This window comes from Ruditapes philippinarum, unplaced genomic scaffold (genome assembly GCF_026571515.1).
Source record: "Ruditapes philippinarum isolate M1 unplaced genomic scaffold, ASM2657151v2 ctg764_1_1_1_1, whole genome shotgun sequence".
Taxonomy (NCBI): Eukaryota; Metazoa; Mollusca; class Bivalvia; order Venerida; family Veneridae; genus Ruditapes; species Ruditapes philippinarum.
This window is the reverse complement of record NW_026857818.1, coordinates 65,826-87,254: the sequence shown is the minus strand read 5'-3', so window position 1 is coordinate 87,254 and position 21,429 is coordinate 65,826. Positions and strand designations below refer to the sequence as shown.

Sequence of the window (21,429 nt, the reverse complement as noted above, 5' to 3'; positions counted from 1 at the left end):
TTTATAAATGTATAGCCACAAATAACAAAATGTCATGTAAAAACTTGAGACACAGACATGACAACAAACGTCATATTTATAAGACTTTCTTTTCTGTATCCATTATCATATATTCCTTTATGTTATTTGATGAACAAAAAGCCTCTTCTGTATGAACTTCATAAACGCACTACCCAATTAAAGGAGAAATCACACAGCATCCAGCAGTATCAAAGCCACATGATCCCTATGCGACCAAACATTCACTTTGTTAAAGGGTAAACCCAATAGCAACGATGTTGGCCTATAAACATGAGAATACATACAGGAGAGAAATACTTTAAATGCGACGTGACGTGAGAATACAAACAAGAGAGAAATACTTTAAATGCCACGAGACGTGAGATTACATACAGGAGAGAAATTCTTTAACTGCGACGAGAAATGAGAATACATACAGGAGAGAAATACTTGAAATACGACAAGACATGAGAATACATACAGGATAGAAAATCTTTAACTGCAACGAGACATGGGAATACATACAGGAGAGAAATTCTTTAACTTCGACGAGACATTAGAATACATACAGGAGAGAACTTCTTTAACTGCGACGAGACATGAGAATACATTCAGGAGAGATATTCTTTAACTGCGACGAGACGTGAGAATACATATAGGAGTGAAATACTATAACTGCGAAGAGACATGAGAATACATACAGGAGAGAAATAATTTAAATGCGACGAGACGTGAGAATACATACAGGAGAGAAATTATTTAACTCCGACGAGACATGAGAATACATACACGAGAGAAATTTTTAACTGTGACGAGACATGTGAATACATACACGAGAGAAAAATACATACTGGAGAGAAATTCTTTAACTGCGATGAGACATGAGAATACATACAGGAGAGAAAATCTTTAACTGCGACGAAACATAAGAATATAAACAGGACAGACATTCTTTAACTGCGACGTGACATGAGAATACATACAGGAGTGATTTTTTTAAATGCGGCGAGACGTGAGAATGCATATAGGAGAGAAATTCTTTAACTGAGACGAGACATGAGAATACATACAGGAGAGAAATTCTTTAACTGCGACGAGACATGAGAATACGTACAAAAGAGAAATTCTTTAACTGAGACGAGACATGAGAATACATACAGAAGAAAGATACTTTAAATGTGACTAGAGGTGGAGAATACATACAGGAGAGAAAAACTTTAAATGCGACGAGACATGAGAATACAGATAGGAGCGAAATTCTTTAACTGCGAAGAAATTGTTAAGAATACATAGTCATACAGGAATAAAATACTGTTAATTAGACGTCTGCGATAAGGTATTCAGTGGGAATAGTACAGAGTTCCGTTAGGGCAATTTTAAATCATTGCATTTTGCTGTGTGGATCTGATTCGTAATGGTACGATGGTTCGTTACCATTCAATTTGAATGATTTTTGATAGTTTTCGAACTGTCTGTCCGTCTGTCTGTCTTCATTTCGTCATTGACAATAATATCCCATGTTGTTCTCGCAACACAGTCACTATTTGCCGGTAATTCAATCTTTCATGAAAGTATCTTGATATAAGGTTTCTAATATTAGCCTGATTGTTAAAGTCCATTTTAGCATTTGTTAAAAAAAGGGAAATAACTTTTAATTTTTCCACTATACTGAGTTTTGATTGGCTGAAATTATCTCGTGGGAACGAGATATTATCTCGTGGGAACAAGATAATTAACTCGTGGGAACGAGATATTATCTCGTGGGAACGAGATATTATGTCGTGGGAACGACTTATTATCTCGTGGGAACGAGATAATTATCTCGTGGGAACGAGATATTAAGTCGTGGGAACGACTTATTATCTCGTGGGAACGAGATAATTATCTCGTGGGAACGAGATATTATGTCGTGGGAACGACTTATTATCTCGTGGGAACGAGATAATTATCTCGTGGGAACGAGATATTAAGTCGTGGGAACGACTTATTATCTCGTGGGAACGAGATAATTATCTCGTGGGAACGAGATATTATCTCGTGGGAACGACTTATTATCTCGTGGGAACGAGATAAATAAAGACACCCACATGTCACCTCTGTGCCACCGTAATCGTTAAAGAATGAGTAGGTTTATTTGACTTGGAAAAATTGGCGTCTCAAAAATGTTGTATTGATTTCAACTGTTCAAGCGAATAATCTTGTTACCGAACGCTAGCGTTAATTAACCGGGGCGGCAGCCGTCAATCAAACGACATCGTGTTATTATACAAACAAAACCTTACAGGAGGGACAACGTCCTTGATCTCGGACGTTAATGAGCACACACAGATGGCGGTTATCGATTTACCACAAAACGAGAAAAATACTTTAATGGCATTGGGCAGTGAAAATTACATCAACTCTCTGTAGAATTATAGTTTGAATAAAATATATAATCTCACACATTCTATGCAGTTATAATATACTTTAAACATTTTACGTATTTACGCCGACAGCAGTTTTCAAACCTTTAACGCGTACGGAACCCTAAATTAACTAAACATATCCCACGAAGCTAAGAAATAACATAATATACAAATTATGGTTTTTCATTTTACCTCTCCATTTTACCCATTGCCTCTCCAATGTACACCTTGAAATGATATTTAAAGAGTACAATAGTTATCAACCGTACGCGTTTTATGAACGACCGTGGTCAAGTTTGATAATTTTGTAAATGTCAAACTGATAATCATACTAATATGTACTCTAAAACAGACAAGAATGTAAGAATTCTGTTTATATTAGTAATTTTCTCCACATTTGATTCTGATAAATCTTCAATTATCTCAAAAGTGTGAATAATTTCAGAAAATTACCAAACAGTTATTTAATTAGAATAATTTATTGCGATAAAATTCTCAAATTTTGAGACACAGGGGAAATGAAGTCTAAAAGCAAAAATTTTCTTTGATTTATTCGATATTCTTAAGCGGGTGTAATCTTATTATAATAGAAAGTTGTTTACCGCTCAAGCAAACGTAAAATGAAGCTTGTGAAAAAATACAAATCGTGTATCTAAAACTAAGATCACATAGTCCTAGATGAAAGAAATTTTCATGCACAAAAAGCTTTTTGTTTACTGACTATTTTATGTTGGAAGAGCTTCTTTGTTTAGAAGAGAAATTAGATATCAACATATGAGTAAGTGGTAAAACAAAAGGTCACATTTGGAAATAAAGTGTTATTAAACGAATCAAAAAATAAAAATGTAAAAAATATAAATAGTATTATATAATAAATAAATATATAAATAAATAGAATAACACTGGAGTGAAGGACAAGCTCAGTTTTAACAAATTCAACCAACTTAATTGCATTTCTGAAACATAAGATTTCGCAGAGTACAAACGTATACTGAAAAAGACTGACATATCTTTCTACGTTGAAGCAAGTGCCGTACCGGTAAATAATTTCTAAGTTGGCTGTTTGAAAACACACGAATAAAAGTGATCAATGATAATGGAAATACATAGTCATGAAAAATTAAATACTGATTTTATATTACGATAGAACGCGGAGTTATCTATTGATTAACAATATTTATTCTGGTAAAGGAAGCACTCTTCATTAAAATCGATTTTTAGTATTGTCCCATTTGGTAAAAAGAACATTAATTTAACTGTTTAGAAACTAAACCATATCACGCATTAAACACAACCGATTTTATAGTTATGTTGAAACTTCAAAGCATTATTGTAATGAACGAAGGAGATATAGTTTTAAAAACAAGACAGGTATAACTAACGCTGGAACTATGTTTTCTGTTCTGGTATTTCCAACAAGTCATATTTATTGCTTATTATACCAATTTGAAGAAGTTTCCGCAATTCACCAGACATCTACAATTGTTGCTAATAAATGACAACTTATAGTGATATAGACAAACAACTATAACTCAAATGCGAATGTTTAAAATCTTCTATGTACATAATCAATTGAATATTATTTCAAAATATGAATCGATTTAGAAGTACGATTTGTTGACGTAAAAACATTTTTAAAAGGACAGATAAGTAAAGTCACATGGGATTGTACAGAGAAAACTGTTGAAGTTGTCAATTTGATGACAAGCATTAACAAGATTTTATGACTAACCGAATTTAAAATTGTATAAAGAATCCAAACACGAATGCGCTGAACTTATGCACCATAGCAAAACAGTAGCAATTTTACATTAATATGTTCCACATGGGTATAAAGCAAGTGTCTACAAAATGCTACATGCATTGTTATGTTATCATCAATTATTATAATGCTCCTAGACAACTTATTGCGTCATAAAATGGTTTATTACAAAGTGATAAATGACCTGTTTCTGAAACATAATAAAATTATTTCTTTCTTAATTTCTGATCACTGGTTTAAAAAATAATGTAATAAATGTGTTTTCACGTTTTTAATACATTGAACGAGGGTGTTCAAAATATTTTGGGACTAATCTGATAACATTTACAAACTGAATTACGCATAAAAAATTAACACGTGGTACAGCTGACCATTTCCTCTACATAATGGTACAAAATTAGCAAAATATGTTTACAAATACCAAAACTATACAACCAAAAATCATTAAGTTATGTTTAATTTGCTAGTATTTTGAACATAATTGCGCAATGTGACCATTGTCGACAAAGTCATATTATTTTTTGTTTTGTTTTTCTATATCCCTATTGTTAACCTACAAGTTATATACACAGAATAAGGTGCAAAATGGCCAAGATAATATGCTTTATAATATAGCTCGTATTACATGTTACATATCTTGATTTTGTTACTTTCATTACAAACAAACGCCATGTCGGAAGGTTTGGGATCTATTACATGTATTAAATAATAAAGAATTTACAATTTACATAGATTTTAACTCTGCTGAAAATAAACCGTTTTGCTTGAGCGCCGCAGTAATTTTAAACAACTGACGGCAACACAGACAATAAATTCCATACACAGCGTTCGTAATCTGATCAATTTTCTATATAGTTATAAAACGGGTGTCTACAAAGTGCTAGCTGCTTTTTATTGTTCTGCTACATGTTATCACCAATCACTTTAATGCATCCCGACAGCTTATGGCGTCATAAAATGGTTCATTTTAATTTGATAAATTAATGTACAATGAAAATTAAAATACCAGTAAAGTGCAGATGTTTCTTTTTTCCAACTGTAAAGCTTTATTTTATCAAAATCGCAATATTATGTAAAGTGATATTCTTCATTACTGTAAAAATTGTTATTTTTTTGAATTCGAGCGCTAAAAAACAACAAAACTATGGCAAAAATCAGTTAATCACTTGTAACATTGTGAACCTATTTGCACAGTTTGACCAGAATAATTAATTACATGTCTTGTTGCTTGATAATCAAATAAATTTCCATTAAATATACTCCTAGACTGAAACTCCAAAGTGACCAAAACATTTTTTTAAGAAGCAACATTAAAATATTTAAAAGAAAAGAAAGGACCTTACAAACAAATTTTCCAGAGCAATCATGTAAAAACATCGAGAAAGGTTATTATGACCAATTTTGAATAAACTGCTTGTTTGTTTGTTTTTCTGCATTAACGCCGATTTTTACAACAATTTGATTACATTTCGTCAGTCGATCGAATGACCACAATAATCAATGTTTAACATCGAATTTTATTTTTGTCACAGAGAAATTCAAACTTGCTAGAGGATCAAATCAGCGACAACTATATAAGTAATGTTTACCTATTATTCATAGTTTTGTATATAAGCAAGTAATAGAAGTATATATAAATTGCCAAACTTTATATGTTATATTGTTGAATTCTTGTTGAATTCTGCATAAACCGGTGCTAGTGAGCGTGGACGGCAATTTGAACTTGACAGTACCGTCCATGAACAGGCTTAATAAAAACGAGCCTGCCACATTTTCAATTTTGCCGTTTTGGACTTTCTTTAAGGAGTCTTTTTTTTTTCGCTATTTTTTAATATCTTTTAAATGGTGTATTTTACCAAATTGTATACAAGTAGATTTTCCTAAAATACGCAATTCCATGTGGACAATGCAAATAATTAAATTACTGATTTACCCGTAGTCTACATTTGAATGTTAAAAAAATGTATTGCTTTTGAGTGTTTTGTACGTATTTGTAAATATTCGCAATCTGTGATAGACTGTCACAGAGCTGATGAATGAACGTAAAACGGTATATGAGCCGCGTCACGACAAAACCAACATAACGGGTTTGCGACCAGCATGGATCCAGACCAGCCTGCGCATCCGCGCAGGATCCATGCTGTTTGCTTACCAACTCTATTACAAGTAGTGAAACTGATAGCGAACAGCATGGATCCTGATCAGACTGCGCGGATGCGCAGGCTGGTCTGGATCCATGCTGGTCGCAAACCCATTATGTTGGTTTTGTCGTGACGCGGCTCATATATTCTCCTCATCGACCAGTTTCTATCCTACGATTATTATGTAAATTAGGATAAAATTGTGAATACGATAACACAATAATTGATCGAAAACTCTGATATTGAGATAAATATTCATATTTAGGTCACATTTGTCTAGACGAAAGAGAATAAGCTAGAAATGAATGAATGAATATAAATGTCAGCGAATTAATGAGTGTCTTTTAGTAATGAAAAGTATTCAAGCTAAAATGCTGTTTTGTTGCCAAATCATCATCGTCATCATCAAAAGATGCTTTTAAAATCACTGATGGGCTGTATATTTTCTTTTAGTTACTTTTGTTAGTTTTTCAAAATTTATTTATCACTTGTTTTTAATAATTAAGATATCATATCATATCACGATCATCAATTAATAAGTATGGTCATATATCTACAGATTAGAAGAAGTGTACCTGTTTGAAAATAGTACGCGATACAAAATTGAAGTACTTCCCATTACTCGTTTACACTATGCATGTTTCAATACGACAGCAATAACGCGATTAACATTTATATAAGTAGATTGAAACAAGTCCTTCGCAAATTTACACAATAAACGTGTATTAATATAAAAGGGTGTTGTAAATGTTATCGCATCTAAACCTAATATGTACATGTATACTATCTTTAAACATGTACAGTTCCATGTAGGATTATTAAAAGATCAAGCACTCGGAGACTTAAGCAGTATCTGTTTCTTTCAGTTTGATCATGTTCTGTTTTGACCTAATCTCATTTTCTCTGGATTATTCAGATCCCGATGGAAATTGTTAATATCGTAGCAGCAATATAAGTTCGATGTGTTATCACAAACTACATTTTGTACAACACTGACGTTTATTTTAAAAACGAAACTACTTTGGTACTCTTACCTTAATAAAAGGACAGATTTTTCGAGAGAAAAAAACGTGGAGGAGAGTGTTGCGACAATATTTGCAGCTACAACCAACAATTATTGGAACAATGACATGATAATTGTATTCCAGAAATTATTTGATCGTCCTCAAAGAACTGTTTTCTTTTTTGACAAAATTCAACAAAACATTCAGCAAATGTTGAAAAGACGTTATTAATAAGCGGTTAGGTTAATAAGGACGGTGTAAGAAAATATAATTGTGATCAAATTTGGATTTGTATCAAACAAACCATCTCATAAGTGGCTTTAATTTTTATGGATATTGTATTTTCTATTTTAGCTTAAAGCTACCATTGAGACTTCAATTGAAAGCTAGATAATAATGGTCATATACTTTCATCAACTTGACAATTGTCGGACTGTTAACTAGCTGTAAGTAATCTGTCATTTTATTGGTGGATTTTAGAATAAGATCTGCCAATCAGGCAATCACATAAACTGATACCTTGCAAGAATATTTGTCAAAAATATTAAGTATAATGTCACGTCTGTGAGCAATATTGTCTTATATATTATCTGGTATTACTTACTGTAATTTTTATATGTCTGCTTTCTTGGGAACTATCTACTTCATTACGCATTTATAAAGCCTTATCAAAAGTTACGTCGTGTTTTATCAATCTTGTTGTTTGTTCAGATGAAGTTACATTAAACCAGACATCAAACATCGTCTATTCGCAGCAGAGACAAGACGTTTTGATCTTTTAGCACCATTTTTCATACTGTTTTCATCATTTGTAGCTATTCTTCGTAATTAATTTAATTCTTTAGAATCAATATTATTGTCACAAATATCAAAAACAAATTTAAAGTCTGTAATATCGCTTTATGTCTTTGAAGTCTTAATACCTGAAATTAAAGTATACACTGTATATATTCATTGGCGTAATAAAGTAACTGAACATGCACGAACTAATTATTTCTTTTAATAACTAATATTATATCCAAGAAATCATGTGAAGTACATTTTATTTTAGTATAGGCCTTGCTTCATTTTTTAAACAATGTCGAGGTCACTTAGCATTTGATGTAGACATGTGTTTTCAATGTATAATGTTATGATGACCTTTTGTTCTATAACATATGAAACATAATGATAACACCAACCATAAAATGCACAAAAACCTGTTACAAAAAAAAACATGTTTTATAGGCTTCATAACCTCTGATCCCCTTTCAAAATTCCAGTTTATTTAGTTCCGCCCATTGTTTTCTAGTTTAGGGCACACACTTTTTATTACTTCGGGACCATACGTCGCTTTTCATGGAATGGCACGGAAGTGTCACATTGAAGGTTCCACGATAACCGCCGTATGAACACATCTGCGGATGTTTCTAAATTCAAAATTTTACTATTTCATGTTTAAATGTTGAATTCTGCTTAAGCCGGTGCTAGGGGGCGTGGACGGTAACTTGCACTTTCAAGTACCGTCCATGAACAGGCTCAATCAAACCGAGCCTGCAACATTTTCAATTTTGCCGTGTTTGGCTTTCTTTAGGGATTCTGTATTTATCTATATTAAATAATAAAGTTCCTTTCATTCTTAAAAAAAAGTTCCTTCTTGTCAATTTGCTGAATGTTTAGAACACAATACAGGCAGATTACAATATAAAAATATATATTCCGACTGATAACTGTCTTATAAAGTATGCATACATATAATATTTTCTGTTGGAAAGCTTATAATTTCACAAAGTTTAACCTAATTATATCATAAAATATTCAAACAATAAATATGTTTTCCCAAATAAGTGCGGAATGTAAATTTGATAGTCATGTAACTTAACCATCTGTATTCATTGACTTTGCAAACTAAATGACCGCATGTTAAGCTTAAGATACAATCGGATTAGTAAACAAGAAGTCGCTAGTTGGATCTATTGGCGAGGCGTAACTTTTTCCGTGAAAATTAATCAGAAATATTTGAGTTAAACTGTCATGTGCCTTTAACTGCTGTTTCAGAATTACATGGTATTAGTAGCTGAACACTTGCGGAGAAATAGGTAATTCCTGGTTTTTCTTGTAATTTTGTTGTAATTAATGCTTCCGAGGGATTACTTTGTTTCCAGATTTTCATTTTCAGGGAAGACAGTAGGTGAATGGACCGCTGAGATGTGACCAAAATATTGTTTAAAATTCGTTGTAAAAATGAGGAAAAGAATTATAAAATAAACAGAAACCTAATAAATTTCATTAAGTGTAAACATAACATAGACTGTATGTTGAATTATTCGTTAACTGCTAAACAGCTTGTACGTAAATTAAGAAAGACAAATACTAGGACCTTTATTAATAATAAGAAAAAATAAAGGAAAATGTCGCAGATGGTTGCATTAACCAATTAGCACTAAAATGATAATTATCATGTTTGCAAAGAATAAATACTATGATCAAAAGAAAGGCCTTCTAATAATTGACTGACTGAATCAATACGATCGCCAAGTACAAATATCAGGTCAGTTTGAAAAGAATGACTGGGAAATCGCCGTTTGTGCTTGAAATCGAATCTAATGAGAGCGTAAGCATGTTAAGATTTGCTTTGATGTGAATAATGTGGTATACACGCGTCCCACCCATGTAGATTGCAAAATAGACTTTTCTACATGACCGACCTCTTGATCTTGAGGGATCTCTCTATATCTTATTTTTATTTCTTTTGTTGTGTCGAATATACTTAATTAATCATCGACTCTTTATTGTAACCGTAATGAAATACAATGGCGACTTTCTTATGATAACGCATAAAGTTGTAAGAATCAAACCAATGACAAGGAATTTTTGTCTCATTGAAAACGGCCTTACGCTTTACATAGGTGTATAACATTCCAAATTGCCAAAAATAATCGATAGCCAGGTTTTTCGTAAGTACTAAAATGCTTAAAATTAAAGGTCATTTCTGGTTTGAAATTCCATACAGCCAGACAACTAAGTACTTAGTGGGAAATAAACGGTAAGTAGAATTTACCAGAACCGCATACGAGCAAGCTAAATCAAGCCTGTAGAATCGACGTATTAACACCATTTTTGTTCTAGATTAATCTTTCTTCGCAACAATACACCGTGTACGACGGATCTAGATTTGCAGTATTTCAATCTATATAGCAGCAGTCCTTACATCAACAAATAACTGATATCTTAATTAAATCTCACAACTACATAAGTGAAAACCATCACAGACAATGCGAACGAACGCGTCCGCTGCTTCCGTTATTTTTGTTTGGAACATTAAGATAGTCCCTGCTAGGTATGCACTAAATCAATAAGCGCATTAACAAAGGAAATTCAACTTATAACTGATATCTTAATTAAATCTCGCAACTACATATTAGGCGAAAACTATCACAGAACGAACGCTCAACTGCTAACCTTGTTTTGGGAACTTAAAATAGTGCACTAAATCAATAAGTACATTTATAGCAAAGGAAATAATTATAAAACAATGATTATGTTGCATATTAACATATCTTTTAATCATATTGAGAAACGTCTACTGCTATAAAAGGTACGACATGAATGCATAGAGAAACGAACATATAATATCAACTCGGAAAGGTCACTCTTTGGTGGTGCAATAAAAATAGCAGATTAATGATAAAATATGAATTATAGTATTTATATATACTCAAGTTATCAATAACGATTTTGTTTGTACATTGAATAATTGATATGAATTTTTTTTGGCTATGTGCAATAATATCTAGAAAAAATTTGTTTTCCTCAAGTCTTAACATTAATATGGACATAAAAATTGATACTAAGTTTCAATTTAATATTGTTATTGGAAATAACAATTAAACGATATATGACATATTCGTGACATTATCTTTTTCTTCTGTGGAGTGAAATAACTGTTAAGCTTTATTTTTCTTTGCAATACGGTACATTTAAAATAACACGATTATCTTTTTCATCGTTTACGCATTCTGTGATTCACTACACACAAATGATGATAACAATTCATGCATGATGCTAAAATGACATTGCCATTGCGCAGATTACTGAGCGCAGCAACAAAAAGGGGGGGAATGTAATTATGTAACGAAACATAACCTTGCTGTTATTAGCACTAATGTATCTGATAATATATCTATATAACCATACATTATAGCAATGGTACGTGCAAAACGCCTCCAGTCTCAAGGGAGTTTATTTTGCGGTTTGTCAGTGTTTTGTGCAAGGATGCGTGATTATATCAATTATTTAACCAAAATGCGAACAGAAAGATGGTGATTGTAGGGCCATATTAAAAGCTTAAAATTTGATTTTTAAATGATATTAATTATGACATACAATATAAAGCCGACTATAAGATTTTTTATCATTGAATTTTGTACCAGAATGTATGAATGTCGACACTAAAACGATATTGCATTTATATGTTTCAATGATTCATTAAAAATGAATTTAACTTAGCAATCTAAGTCCTTTTGTGCATCCTACATTTTCAAACTCTTGATTTTTGTTTGGAATCACTAAGTATTATATTATTTTGAAATCAAAATTTACAAAAATTCAGACATTGTAAATTAACCACTTTGTAAAAAGAAAATGAAGAACTATTTTCAGTATCATAAATACAGTGCATAACTATAGTTTTTTTGATACGTTCAAAGAATATCATTTTTAAAAATGTCAATAAATCTGAAACATATAAAGAGTTCTCAAAATCTATAAACTATCTACAAAGTCTTTCATGTTTTGTTTGAGTTAAGCATAAAATTAATCGCTCTTTAAGAATGTTACTGAATGAGACGATTCAAAAATTTGTAACAGATATTTAGCAGGGAATGTTTCTTTCCGGCTATTGAACGAATGCATACGTTATGCTTTGTCTTAATCGAGCCGCTTTACCAATCAGTTGGTGTCACTCCCACGATTTTATGCAAATTAGTTTGAGAAAACCAATAATGTGATTGATGGAATTCTCTAATATTGGGATAAATATTCTTATTAAGGTCACAATTGTCTAGACAGAACTTGATAATTTAGCAATTTTCTAAGGCGCGAATTAATGTCAGTGTGTCTGAGTATTTTGTCGGATACCATATAATAGAGCAATAATGCCATTCATATTATTACAATCTTCATTCTGCTTTGCTCAGATTGTTAATTAAAGACAACGATGAATACAACTTTATACTCGGATTCTTAAGAGGATCCAGCAGGATTGTCTCCCATTCAAGCACACACATTTGTTTGGAAACAATGATGTATATTGTGTGCCGTTTTAAGCTAAGAAAGTATAACAAAATTGATTGGTTAATAAATAATAAATTGTGTAGAATAATTTATAGACTAGTTATTTATCTTATTTTCAAATACAAAAATGTAATGTTTTTTTCCAACAAAATATGTGTCACAGACAAACATAAATTTGCAATAGTTATTAGAGTGATTTCCGATTCGTTTGCACATATTTTACCCACTCAAGGTTATTTTTTCTCCTTTTCGGAAAAATGAAAAAGTGCTACTGGAAGAAAGATAGAATGTACTGTTGATTAAATTTACATCTAGGCTTTAAAGAAACTGTATCAATTTGCTGTCTACTAGCAAGCATATCTTGTATATCACGTATTGTCATTTTAGCGCAAGTTCTAGTCACATGAAAAAAAGAACTTTGAGTTCATTGAACGATCAAGCCTCACAACATTAGAAGTAAAGTACATTTTGTTTTACATGATATCAATATGTGTTTTGGATGCAATATTCGGGATAGATGAATCGTCTTTTATTTCAAGATAAATGATATTTACATACAACAAAAGCTGCCTGTACGAAATCGTACTCGTCTATTTAAAGAGCTTATATACTAAAAGGGCATAACTCTGTAAAAGGTCATTCAGAGTGATCGGACCAGTGCCCATCATCTTAGATAGTCACAGAGAGCAAGTCCGTAAAGTTTCAACCGATTCGCTTAATTAGTGTTGGAGATACCAACTTGAACAACCAAACAAAAAGAATCATGCACACGAAACATGCTTATAAGATGTACATACATTAGTGTGCAATATTTATAGATATATTTTTATCTATGGAATTGCAATTTATCCCTGCCAATGGCAACAAAAAAATCCATTAATTAAAATTATTTAAACATTTAAAAATATTGGAAGATAAAGTCGTGAATAAAAAACACATTTGATCTATTCAATATTTCCCGTAAAAGCGGCACTGATGTTGATTGTACAAGTGTAAGCTCTCGTTACTGTACGCTAGCGTTAATTAACCGGAAGTCAGCTGTCAATCGAACAACGTGTCGTTATTATACAAACAAAACCTCATGCGGAGGAATTTATGTGATAAAATGATCACGATGTAGGGCATTAATGAGCACGTAGAGCTGTTGATGTATTGATTTAATAGCTAACAAGCAGAATTTTATTTGATATTTTAGGACCGTGAAAATAACAAATTCAGCCTTTGTTAGTACAATGTTTGTCAAAATAGGAATAAAAATTGTACATTGAGATATAGTTGTCAGGAAACGTGTAAAATTGTTCTTATACAAAAAGCAACAACAGCAATCAATGAATGTAATATATACCACAGATTGGTCTGTATGGTTCAATACAATTAAAACCTTTATAAATATTGATATTACAAAGTCCTTGGTTAAATAAATGTTATTTTATCATACCCAGTAACATCACACATCTGTAGTTTAATTTCTGTATAAATATTGCCACCTTCACAATGTGATCATGGACTTGACTAATTACATAATGGGAAAACAGTTTTAAACATGATCAGGGATACATTCTTTTCGGACTAAGTCCATCTGATAACAATTTGCAGTGAAATTTACAGGCTAGAACTGAATATATGTAAGACTTTCATGGGTCAGTTTGAAATTAGGAAATCTCATTGATCATTCTGAAATTAATATAATAATAATAATATAAAAGAAACGTATTAACGACCACATTATTAAATAATCTAAAGAATTAGCAGAACAAAATCTTTTAAGTTGTAATTTCACGGATATTACAGATATGTGATAGAGTCTTTACATGAGAAACGATGAACAATTGCAACATCACACACGCCTCCCTAGCGGTACTCAACATTTATGTATTGTAAAGTATTATCAAAATTGATAAACTCAATATTTGTAAAAATAAAATCCAATACTGTATCGTGGTTTCATACTTATGTAAACGATATTAATGAAAGAAGTCCTTTTTTATTGTAACTAAAGGCAAAAGCTCATTAATGCCAAATATGACATCCTCTAATAGTTCTATTTGTCAAGTGATAGATAAAATAATACTATAAAAGGCTAAAAGTTATTATTTCTTTAAAGTTACGTAAAAAGCATAGTCATGATGGTTATCTAAGTTATGAGGAACAAGACACATCATGCATTAAGGGCAAACCAATTTTAATCATGTTAAAATGTCATCGCACAAAACCGCTCTGAACGCAAATGCAATAACAATAAACAGCAACACCGATGGTACAATAAGGCATTAAACTGCTGTTCACAGCGCTAGTAATCTGATAAATGGTGAACATAGTTATAAAACAGAGGTCTACAAAACGCTAGCAGCTTTTTATAGCTCTGTTACATGTTATCATCAAGTGATGTTATTTCTCCAGACAGCTTATGGCGTCATAAAACTAATGTTTGGTTTTAATCTAATTTGATCAATACTCTAAACGTCGGACGTTAAAATCATAGATAAGTGTAGCAACAGCTCATGGAGATAAGTTAAAAAATAACCAACAAACACATTTATTGTCCACGCAACATTTGACTATGATATTCAAACCTATTTTGTATGCCCGCTTAGCTGAGTAGGGAGGACATCTGATTTGCTATCAAAGGGTCGCTAGTTCTATTCGTTGTAAGTTCAGATAACGCGTTCAGAAAGCCGGTTAGATGACCGACCGAAATGTGCGAATATGTGAAGACAAGCTGAACAAAAGATCATCTTTAAATTGTCTCCGTGTGCGTTCAATTGTATAACGGTGAAAAGTTGCATTAAGTACGCATTAGTATAAGATAAAGATGAAAATATTATTAATTTGTTAACTTCTCTATTGCTAATAATTATTTCTGTAAGACAAAAGACGATTAAATGCATGACTTGTATACTTTTCGTTTAAATACTTTTCATAAATTCATAAAAAATTACCGTCCAAGTTATTTTAAATTGTTATGAAACATGCCATTCATAAGTAAATTCTTTACAAATGAGTGCTTTGTGGTGATATAATGAATTTTTAATTTATACAGATTAATCAAATCGAAATTATGAAATAACGTTTTATAGAAATAGTTCTAAAAATGTACAAATCCTTTTCATGTTTCAATGTTTAGAAAAAACTATAAACTTCAGTAGGATAAAATAATATACTTATGTTTTATCAGCACTCAGAATATCATGCAAAGACAGAATATGAGGGGTGAAGAGCAACGTTTTGTTCTAACGGCTTTTATCCATGTTGGAGTGCGTTTTCAAGATACAATAAAAAATGCTTGTAATATTTAAGTAGAGATACAAAGTACCACAGTAATGGAATATCCTTTACATTCCATTGTAGACGGAATGCATAAGAATGGCATATCATTGTTAAAGGCCTTTGAAATTTCTGCAATTTTAAAAGCATATTAATCAAGTAAGCCTTTTCATATGCCAACAATCAGAGTAACCGGGTGAAGGGGTTTTGTCATCAAGAAATTTAAGTTATTGATATAAAGTCAATATTCAATTTTTCTTTTCTTCTGATTTCTTAACTAAGAGTGTATATATCTGCCATTAACTAAAAAATAAACTCAAATAGAATAGATGTATACGAAACTTTATTTCCTTATCGGAAGAAAGAAAATCAATTATTATTTTTAACAAAGTCTTCACATATTTTGTAATCGTACTTGCCGCTTTTAATGACACTATCTTTCTAAACCTCTTATAAGATAATCAGATAGGGTATAACAATATGTCCCCAGACTAGCTTGTTAGTAATGATAACATAGGATTAATCATCCAATATTAACAAAACTGATAAGAATTCAACGTCATCATGCCCGTCCATTGTCTGTAAGAGTAATTAAGAAAATAACTAATATCAACACTAGGTTACAGATGAAAGCTAGTCATTGTAAAAAAAGAGCTCTGCAAAATTATGGTAGCGTGATATAGCCAATTAGCTTATCATAGACATTATTCATTAAACTAACACAATTATTTTGACATGATTGATAATAAAAAGAGTCCAAACTTTTATGGTGTAATTGTTTAACGTAAGTGTAATATTTTCAGAAACAACTTTTTAAAAAACAAATGAAACGTTTCATGTTAAAATTGATAACGATAGTCAACCTTTTAAAAGACATTATTCTTTTCCGTATTTTTGAGTTTCAGTACATTTCGTTACTTTTAATAAAAAATCGAACAGAATAAAAATCAACAATAGATAATCAAGATTGACAATTTATAGACATGCTAAAAATCGCCAAACGGCCTTTAAACGCCTTATAGCATCATAAATACCCAATAAGTTTAATAAATACAAACATTTAATGATTTATAAAGTATTTGGTTTTACTACACACAATGCAGCTAACTTATAAGACGTACTTGCAGTTTTATATGGCATTGGAGCAACATGTTTAATTAAATTTAATTTAAAAGTCATGTGGAAAAAAAATAAGTTATTGCATTTAAAATTGAATTATAATAATTCAAATTGAACTTGCTGATTAAAATATTTAAAATTTGAATTTGATTATCATTTAACGGACATTTTTATATATGTACATGTATAAGATGGCCATTAGATTAACCAAAAACAAGGTTAAATGGAAAAGACAAAAATAATTTGGATACATCAGTACTCGTCTTTCAACAGACATGGTTCATGTACAAACAACAGTATGTCTTTAGCACTGAAGTTATTGGAGTAAATATGTCATAAACATTACGAAATAAATGAATAAAAATACTAAATAATTTCCACCAATGCTATTTATATGACAGGAAAAATACAGTGTTTAAAGAGAGAAAATGAAAACACAGACCAACAAGGACTGGCGACGTCCACAGACAAAATCCGACACAATTCAAACACAGCAGCAGGTAACCCAGAAAGCATCGAACCAAAATTTCGGAGATAAAATTCATCAATTACAATGCAAAAATGGGGCTACAGAAAAACAGTGTAGCATGGTTAGATTCTCTTTTTTAAAAATTTCCCCCGAAAATACAACAATATTCTACAATTTAAAAGAAAGGGATATTTAAATTTTTGTGCTTTCTATACAAAAAACTATTCAATTTCAGGTTTTGTTTATAAAAAGTTGTTTTTTGCTATTTTTTTAAATAAAAAGAAGCTACTTTCTATCTAAATTAAAACAAACTGATACCATATGTTTTGTACTTTCAAAAACCTTGCAAAATAAAATAAGCTTTACTAATTCTCGCTGTTATATGATTTTTGTCACAAAAAGCACCAGGCATTAATAATGAGTGTTTGCTTTCATTGTAATTGAAGACAACTTAACAGCGTTAGAAATTAAATTTATTTATCTAATTTAGAATATAAATTTATTATCTATTATTCAAATTTAGAATAAAGTAGAGGGTACATTGAGCAAATGTAAACAGCAAGGAAAAATCAAAACATGCATTCTATCTGTATTTCATATGACAATTTAATATAGCTTTAAGCAGCACGCCTCCAGATTCATGCTAATATTCATGAAAATTTTACAGCTGAATAACAATTACATGCTTCATGGCCGTCTTTTAGTGAAGAGCTTTTACGCCATGTGTGTATATAACACAAATGACATCACATCAACGATAGTGTTACATCGTTTTTGTATTTTCTGATCGCAAGATCAGTAAATACATAGCTAACATCCACGGTCTAACACAAAATTTCCTAACAGACCTAACAACGCAAAGTAGTTCTCACTCAAAACTGCTTAAAAACCAGCAATTTAAAAGACAGAATAATTTTTAATGTAGGCATTTAACGAATTACAGTGCATTGAAAGTTCAGATTAGTCAATAGAAATATGAGGTTACAATCACAAATTTCGCGGATGAATATCATTTTAAACAATGAAAATTTATTTTTAGCTATGTCGATTACTGAATACTCCAGGGCGTAGTATACAAATAAATCTGACTGCCGAGTAGTGGAATATATACATGTCGGACTGTTTTGGCGAGAAGATTTTCGCTAAATTATTTTTAAACAGGTTTATCGTGAACAAAATACCTCGATTGATAAGGATTACAAACACGAAATGGAAATTCTCAATTTAGAATTACAATGTATTTATTTTTATTCAGGCTACATATTTCGTATTAATTCACCGTGGTGCAGGGGTATCGCGCTCGTATCGCGCTCGTTTAGGGTGTGAGAGGCCTAAGGTTCAAATCCTAGTCGAGGCCGCTTTTTTTTTTGAAGTGTCTTTTTTAAGGAAGTAGCCACGATATGCAAGGAAAAAGTGTGGCTGTCATAAAAAATGATTTTTGATGCAACTCTAGTCATGCAAAATTCCATATGTATCAATCTCAAACTGTAATAGAAAAAAATCTTAACGCAGTCGCTGCGTAAGATGAATTATAGTATATAAAATAAACATATATAGGAAAATACATACAGATAGTCAGTATGATTTAGATTGCAAAGATCAGAAAATACCACAGAGCTTGCAGCCCTTTGATTATTACATGGGTTGACTTTATTACTTTCCTGCGCCGTGGTTTATGTGATAATATATGTACTTAATATATTATATTGGTAAAAAATGTAAATATATGCTTCGAAATTATATCATACAGCTTGTAAATTTTGCCGCACTTTATTATATCAAGACCTATGATCTACAATCTACGATAATGTTGTTTCCCGTGAATTTCTCATGGAATAAAACATATAACACCACAAAGTAAAAAAACAATAGTGTAATTTTTAAAACAAAATCACGTGACCTCCGATATCCTCATAATATTTTCTTTTGTCTCAATCCTTTTCTTATCTATTGGTGTCACTCCTACACTGTTTATGCAAATTAGGTACCAATACACTATGATGGATAAAATGCTCTGCTATTGAGCAAAAAGTTCTTACTTAGGTCACACTCGTCTAGACGAGAAAAACATCTTGCAATATTCTCGGAAAGTACTATAGGGAAAAGGTATTTTTCTCGCATAATTTTCGTTTATCACCAGTGTGTAAAGGAGGTATACATTTTTTTATTTCAAATTTAAATTTACACTTATAAATGGATACAGTGACTGACACAATTGCACCGTGTACTTCATTTACAAATTAGGAAATATAAACGTGTGATTTTATCAGTATTTTAATGAACAAGAACATAGGAACAATCAGTCAACAACAACAAAACTCCACAGTATTGAGTTACAGAAATATAATATCAAAATCTTATAAAGTATGAAACCCCACATGAATGTTGCGAATTTACTATTTGCTCAAACACTTTTTATATACAGTAAAAGGAATCAAACCATATGAAACATCATCTAGAATTCTCACCCTTTACTTTGAATTTATAAACTGAGTTTTGTTACCATTTAGGGTGTTTAAGATATCTTTAGAGGAAGACCTATTGTTATCACTCAACACTTAATTCATACGTTTCTTTTGAGAAAACGTCCCATATACTTTAAGACATACAATGTACTGAAATTCTCTAAAAACATGGTCCTAAACCTAATATATGCGACATTCAGTGGTATCAGGTGAGTATTTAAGATAGAAAGTAAGTTGACATACCTGAACTTTATTTCAAGCTGCTGGGGCACTTTTGGTTTACATTAGAATCGTTGATCTGAAATGAAAAACAGGTACATTTATCATCGAATGTCTTATATCTTATATAATTCATTCAAAATACTGAAAGCAAATAGCGTATGCATGTTAAATTCTTAACACCAATTATAACTCAGCAATATTTAGATAACGTCAATAAATATTTATTTTTAAATTATTGTAATTTCATAAAGACTTTAATTAAACAAAGTAGAGAAGTGTTTTATAATGCTTTTGCGAGCGTTAGAATTTTTTTAAACAATTTTAACAAATTTTAATTTATGTTTGATCACATTTTATAAGCATGTCAGAAAACGCTGAGAATCGGAAACACGAGTGTGTAATGTTTTGTGTTATGTTATTTTAAATTTCAAACGTTGTTTTGATGTCTATAAATATAAAAGACCTCTTTAAAACCTTTCTTATTAAAACTTTGAAATAAACGTGTTATGCTAACTTATGAAGTATTTTATGAATGTACCTGAATATACTGGAACTGGTGATGAAATGATGCAAAAATGTTTCAATGCTTGACAGAAATAAATTGTGTGAATTAAGCTCGTTTTTACTCAATTTGATTGGTCCGCCATAATCGAAATAACTTTGTGTCCTTTGACCTTAAAAACAGAGGTTGAATCAAATTGTCGGGTATTTTGAAGCTAAAATATCTCTAATTTCTAGTCTGGCAACCTCACCGTTTGAACAAGTCATGCGTGAACATAAACCAATTTGGAGTGCTTAATACAATGAAATTCTCATAGATAACATTTGCAATTAAAAATAGATAAGTCCCCTTTTTACCATGGTTATAGGAAATTTTAGATTGAGTGTGCCGTTACAAAAGGGCTATGGTCCAGTCAACATTTGTGCCAAGTTTGAACAGTATTGAAGCCTTTGTTATAGTTTCATAGCAATTTGAACTTGTAACATGAGGCTTTTCAATGAAAACAGCCATTTCTTTTTAAAAAAAAATACTCATGCAATAATTGCTGTTGTTTTGGAGTTCAGACGTTTTCTAGTTGCAAAGCAAAAACAAAAACAACTACTATTAGGTATTTAATGGTATTCCCAAACTATCTTTCAAGATATAAATAACTTAGACAAAACACGTATGCCACAAATGACAGTAATATAATAAAATGGAATCCGAGATACCCTAAAACAGAATATACTCTGAATAAAAATCAACAGAAAGATCAATTTTATAATTATTTTGCACTTGCTTACTGAATCTTCTTACAGAATAA

At 31.2% G+C, this 21,429-nt stretch overlaps 1 protein-coding gene across 1 annotated transcript in view; it reads right to left on the bottom strand.

Annotated features, from left to right (window-relative positions):
- LOC132751147 (cubilin-like) overlaps nucleotides 1-20,211 on the bottom strand; it is a 175,484-nt gene extending 155,273 nt beyond the window's left edge. Inside the window, exon 1 of the mRNA XM_060741278.1 lies at nucleotides 20,147-20,211. The gene's annotated coding sequence lies outside the window, so the exon portion shown is untranslated. The remainder of the gene's footprint in view (nucleotides 1-20,146) is intronic.
- Between the last annotated feature and the right edge of the window lie 1,218 nt (nucleotides 20,212-21,429).